Raw genomic sequence first — 5,674 nt, forward strand, 5'->3', positions numbered from 1 at the left:
AAGTATCCATGGGTTAATTATTAGACATGCATAAAAAAATTACATACTCGTCATATTCAATCGAACACAAAGAACTTCAAGGAGTACCCCAATATTTCTATGAGAGAAAGTAGGGAAAAAACATTCATCAACCCATATGCATAGATCCCCAAGGTCACCGGAATCCACAAGTTGGTGCCATAACATATATCAAGAAAATCAATAGAATACCCTATTTTCACCACGTGTATCCACATGCAAGACATACATCAAGTGTTCGGATCCAAAGTATTCAATCCAACATAACAAAATCTCAAAGGGAAAGACTCAACTGATCACATTAAGATATCAAGGGACGAACACCATATGATCCAACTATATTAAAAAAGCCCGTGACATCAAGATCATGGCATCTCAAGAACACAAGACATAGAAAGATCAAACACATAGCTACTGGTACATACCCTCATCCCCGAGGGTGAACTAGTCCCTCCTCATCATGGTGGTCGCCGGGATGATGAAGATGGCCTCCGGTCATGATTGCCCCCTCTGTCAGGGTGCCGGAAAGGCTCTAGATGGGTTTTTCTTTCATACACACAGTTGTGACGGTGGAGCGGAAGTTCTAGTTTAACTTTCAGGGGTTTCTGGATTTATAGGAATTTTCAGCGTTGGAATCACATTAGTCGGAGCCATGTGGTCCCCACAAGCTAACAGGGTGCGCCCATGGGGGTGGGCGTGCCCTGTTGGCTTGTGTCCAATAGGTGGTTCTCCTCTGGTGGTTCTTTGCTCCTATATTTGTTATTTTCCCCAGATAAAATCATAAAAAAAGGTTTGGGCGACTTCGAGAACTTTTATTTTCTGCACAAAAACAACACCACAATAATTTTGCTGAAAACACGTCAGTCTGGGTTAGTTCTAAATAAATCATATAAAGTGCATCAAAACCATATTAAAATATAGTAAATATAGGCAAATATGCCATGAATACTTCATAAATTATCGATACATTGGAGACGTATCATGTATCTTCCAGACGGTTAAGCGGCATGGTCTAGAGCATCGAAGAAGAAATTGTGGATCGTCGGGTAATAGAGTTTATGAAGGTTTGGAAGTCTAGCTTGAATACTTACCACAAGTGATTGGCCCGAGTTTGTGTGACTCTAACTCAAGGAGAATACGGTAAGGACTGTGTGTCGTGGGACTATTTGTCCTCGGACTGTGTGTCCTTTGGTTTAAATACCAAGCTACTCCAAATCAGACATACGACTGTCACAACTGTAGGAACTGGTAGACCAAATTATTGTCTTCACCGAGCTACTGGTTCTATTTCCTCAAGCCTTTCATTTCCTTTACGAAATTGATCATTACTCTTTTATGACATTGACTGAAGACTTTCTCAATTTCCTCAATGCAAATTCTCCAGTCACCTTGTCTTACACGTGCTTATCCTGATTAGTCGCTACTTGTGCTTTGTGTATGTTTCACTTCATCATGACGACTTTGCTATTGCCATGTTATGCCACTGGTACAACGACGTCCTATACAAATGGATTTTAACCCCTTTCCACGACGTAGATTTAAACCTTCCCCTTGCCTGTGTTGGGCGATAGGGGGGTCCATCCCACACGACACAGAAACCGTTTGAGATGGTGACCGATGGTGCACACGTTGTGCCAAATATAATTGTGTGTGATGCATTAACATATTGCACACACTACACATGTGGGATTTGTGGACCAATCGCACACGTCTATCATGACTAAAATGTGTCTAATTTCTCTTGGAAAACAAACAATGTTTGACCTTTAACCGTTTGCAAAATATTAACTTAGTAAGATGGTCCATCGTAGAAATTGTGTGTGATATATGCATCATCGCACGAGAGTTTTGTGTGGGAAGCTTATGCCATGCATGATATCATCTCACATGTTTCTTGAATAATTTACGCGTGGGATTGCTATTTGCATCGGGCACAATTTCCTTTTGGTTCATGTGTGTGATAAGGTGCTATTGCAAACGATTGAGGAGCCCCTATGCACACTAGAAGTGCTGCAAATAGTGTTCTATTTCTTATGTATCACCAACGTTTATGTTTATATTTCATGTGCTTCTCCTGTAGATCACACGAGGTTGCGCTATGAGTTATGTGTGATTTCCGTTATAGATCGCACACTGTGGGATCACCGAAGGGACGTCTAGAGGGGGGGTGAATATACACTTGACAAAATAAAACTTAGCATTTTCCCAATTTTAATAGTTGGCAAGTTTTAGCAATTATACCAAGTCAAGCACACCCTACACATGCAAGTCTAAGATTATAGCGGAGGAAAGTAAAGACATGCACATGAAAGTAAGGAGTAGAGATAGGAAGATCAAACACAAAGATGACACATAGATTTTTGGCGTGTTTCTGTTAGGTGGTGCTATTCTACGTCCATGTTGATGGATACTTCAACCGACAGAGGGTAACGGCCGTGAGAGTCCACGGAGGGCTCTGCCCACGAAGGGTCCACGGAGAAGCAACCTTGTATATTCCACCATGGCTTATGTCCATGAAGGACTAGCCTTACTCAGATAGATCTTCACGAAGTAGGCGATCTCCTTGCCCTTACAAACTTCTTGGTTCAACTCCACACAAACTCGGAGGCTCCCAAGCAACACCTAACCAATCTAGGAGACACCACTCTCCAAAAGGTAATAGATGTGGTATGGATGATGAACTCCTTGTTCTTCTGCTTCAAAAGATAGTCTCCTCAACACTCAGTCACTCTCTCATAGATTTGTCTTGGTAGAAGAGATTGATTGGGTGAAAAGCAACTTGGGGAGGCTACAAATCAAGATTCATATGGTAGAAGTGGAATATCTTGATCTCAACACATGAGTAGGTGGTTCTCTATCAGAAAATGAACAGGGCAAGTGTTGGCTTGTTCTGGGTGCTCTCTCTACGAATGAGAGAGAGGTGGAGGGGTATATATAGGCATCTCCAAAAATCCAACCGTTACAACATTGTTTCCCAATTCGGAAAAACTGAAGCAAAAACTCGGTTGCACCGACTAGTGCAAAATGTGCCAACTTTTGGCGTTTCGGTGACACCGATATATAAATATTGATGGGCCGATTTTGGCTGGCCTAGGAATTTACCATTTTTGGTGTCATCAATTCCTAGAATTCGATAATTTTGATTCCTATAAATGGGACAATAGAAAGTTTGTCACTCATTTTGGTTTCACCGAAATCAAACTTGGTGGCACCGAGACATTAGGGTTTGGCTTAGGATATGTCTAGGGTGAAACACGGTAGGGTCAATTTGGAAGTATTGGTGGCACCGAATTTGTGTGCTAGGCTTTTGAAAAAATATTTATGTGTGAGAATTTCATGAGGATTTTTGGTTGCTAACTCTAAGCACATGAGCAACGAGATGATCATAAATACCTCATCCGCTTTTAATAGTATTGTCTTTCCTATGGACTCAAATGTTATTTCTTGCAAAATGCAAAATGTAGAGTCTTGAAGCTTGAATCTTGTCCAATCCTATTCCTCTCCTTACTCATAGCTTCTCCTCACAATCCAGCCAATTCTCTCTATGGACTTCATCTGAAATAAACTAGATAAAACTATTAGTCCAAGAGACAATGTATGTTGTCATGAATTATCAAAACCACCAAGGGAGCATATGTGCTTTAAATCTCTCCCTTTTTGGTAATTGATGACAACATACATTCAAAGCTTCAATTTAAGATATGTAGAAATATGTGATAGCTTTGAAAGATACATGACTAATACAAGCTCCCCCTAAATGTGTGCAATCCTTTGTAAAGGACAATTGCTTTGGAATGCATGGACACACACATAGTAGAAGGTACATGATAAGTCATGTGTACCTTCGCTATATGCATAGAATATATGTGACTGAGGTGTCTCCATGTTCAAGACCCACTGTTCCAAATAATATATGCCAGAAACAAGAGATCATCTTGACCAAGGATATGATGCATATACTTACCTTGAAGTACTTGAGCATTTTAACAGTAGGAACACACTTGAGAATACAATGTTTATATAACACAAGAGTATTCTTCTCATCCAAATGCAAAAGAATCCAAATTTACCAAGGTATAGAATACATATAGGAAATAATATTTCCTAAGATTGATATGTCTCCAAGAGCATTTAGAACTTTCTCCCCTATATATGAACATTAGTTTCTTCTCTCCCCCTGAGTCTTAGCATGTACATATTAGGAGTAGGTAGGGTGAGATAAGTCTAACATCTAGGAAATCTAAAACACACTTTCTCTCTCATTTAAAGATAGATAGTAGATTTGATCTCTCTCCCCCCCTTAATGTAGTGTTACTCCCCCTTTGGGTGAGCTTAATATTTATCCCCCTTAGGGTAAGCATAAGCTTTGATATTTCTCCCCCTTTCACATTAATTTCTGAAAAGGGTCAGAGGGTAAGGGATCCTTGAGAGGAAGGGTCACTGAGAACTTTACTAAAAAAATTGAGAGAATGGAAAAGAACACAAGAAGTAGCAAATGTTGGAGGCTCCGAGTTGATATAGATCGATTGAACCGATATGAATATTGGGTTCTGGGACAAATCGGTGACACCAAAGAGTTTTATGTTGGTTGTACCGAAGTAACTTTGAGCAGTTTATCTGCTGCATCGGTGAAGCTAATTTTCCCAACTACGAGGATCCGAGTTGCACACCTCGCAAATGCATTCTTGGCCATTTTGTTGAACAATTTTTTTAGAAAGACTTGACACTTTTTTCCATAAACTTTTCAAAATATTTGCAATGATTTTTTCAAAGATTTAAAGGAATTTTCAAAATATTTGCAAGGAATTCTCTCAACTAGGTGGAGATTGAATGGTTCCAAGAAAGCATGCAACTAATAGATGAACCATACAAAACTTCATCTAGATGATGGTCGGCAACTAGGTGACCTATATAAGAGTATATGGAATTAAGGAGCCAAGCAAGAATACTTGATCATAGGTCATACTCATTGTTAATCTCAAAATGGGGTTACCATTTTTTCTTTAATCATTGTAATGTCCTCATATCGCTTGAGTTGCTTTATCTCGTGACTTGGAGTAAAGCTTTTCAAGGATATGAGTACATACCTTTGAAATATGTAGATGGGCTTGTTGCGGATGCTCATATGTTGATGAAGATCATCTTGAGTTGGGAGCAATCCTCGATTGTTTTGTTACACTTCTAACCTACATGGGTTAGTCATGCAAGGAAGAACATGATGTATCCAAATGACAAGAGTGATATTGTTCAACAAATAGTTGTCAAGGATATGATTTGTATTGTCTTCTTCCGCCATCATCAAAGAAGGATTGTTGATACTTGGTCATGACAAGATTGCTTGTGGTGTGAGTTGATGGAAATCTTGTGGAGTAAGGTTCATCCAAGTACCTACGAAAGGTTACATGCAGTACAAGGGAGCATAGATTTCCAAGGCATAAAGTAGTGTTATATCAATGGCATCATGGAATAGTCAAGTAATATCATGCCCTTGCATACATCTGAGTGAGTCTAGCTCAAGTTTGGAGCATCAATGATGTTCAACACACTCCTCAAGTGACAAAACACTTTCACATCAAGTGTCTTAGTAAAGATATCAACCAATTGTTTGTTAGTACGATCATGCTTGAGGTTAATATCTCCTTTTGAAACATGTTCA

The sequence above is a fragment of the Hordeum vulgare genome, chromosome 3H, assembly GCF_904849725.1.
Source record: "Hordeum vulgare subsp. vulgare chromosome 3H, MorexV3_pseudomolecules_assembly, whole genome shotgun sequence".
NCBI classification, from domain to species: domain Eukaryota; kingdom Viridiplantae; phylum Streptophyta; class Magnoliopsida; order Poales; family Poaceae; genus Hordeum; species Hordeum vulgare.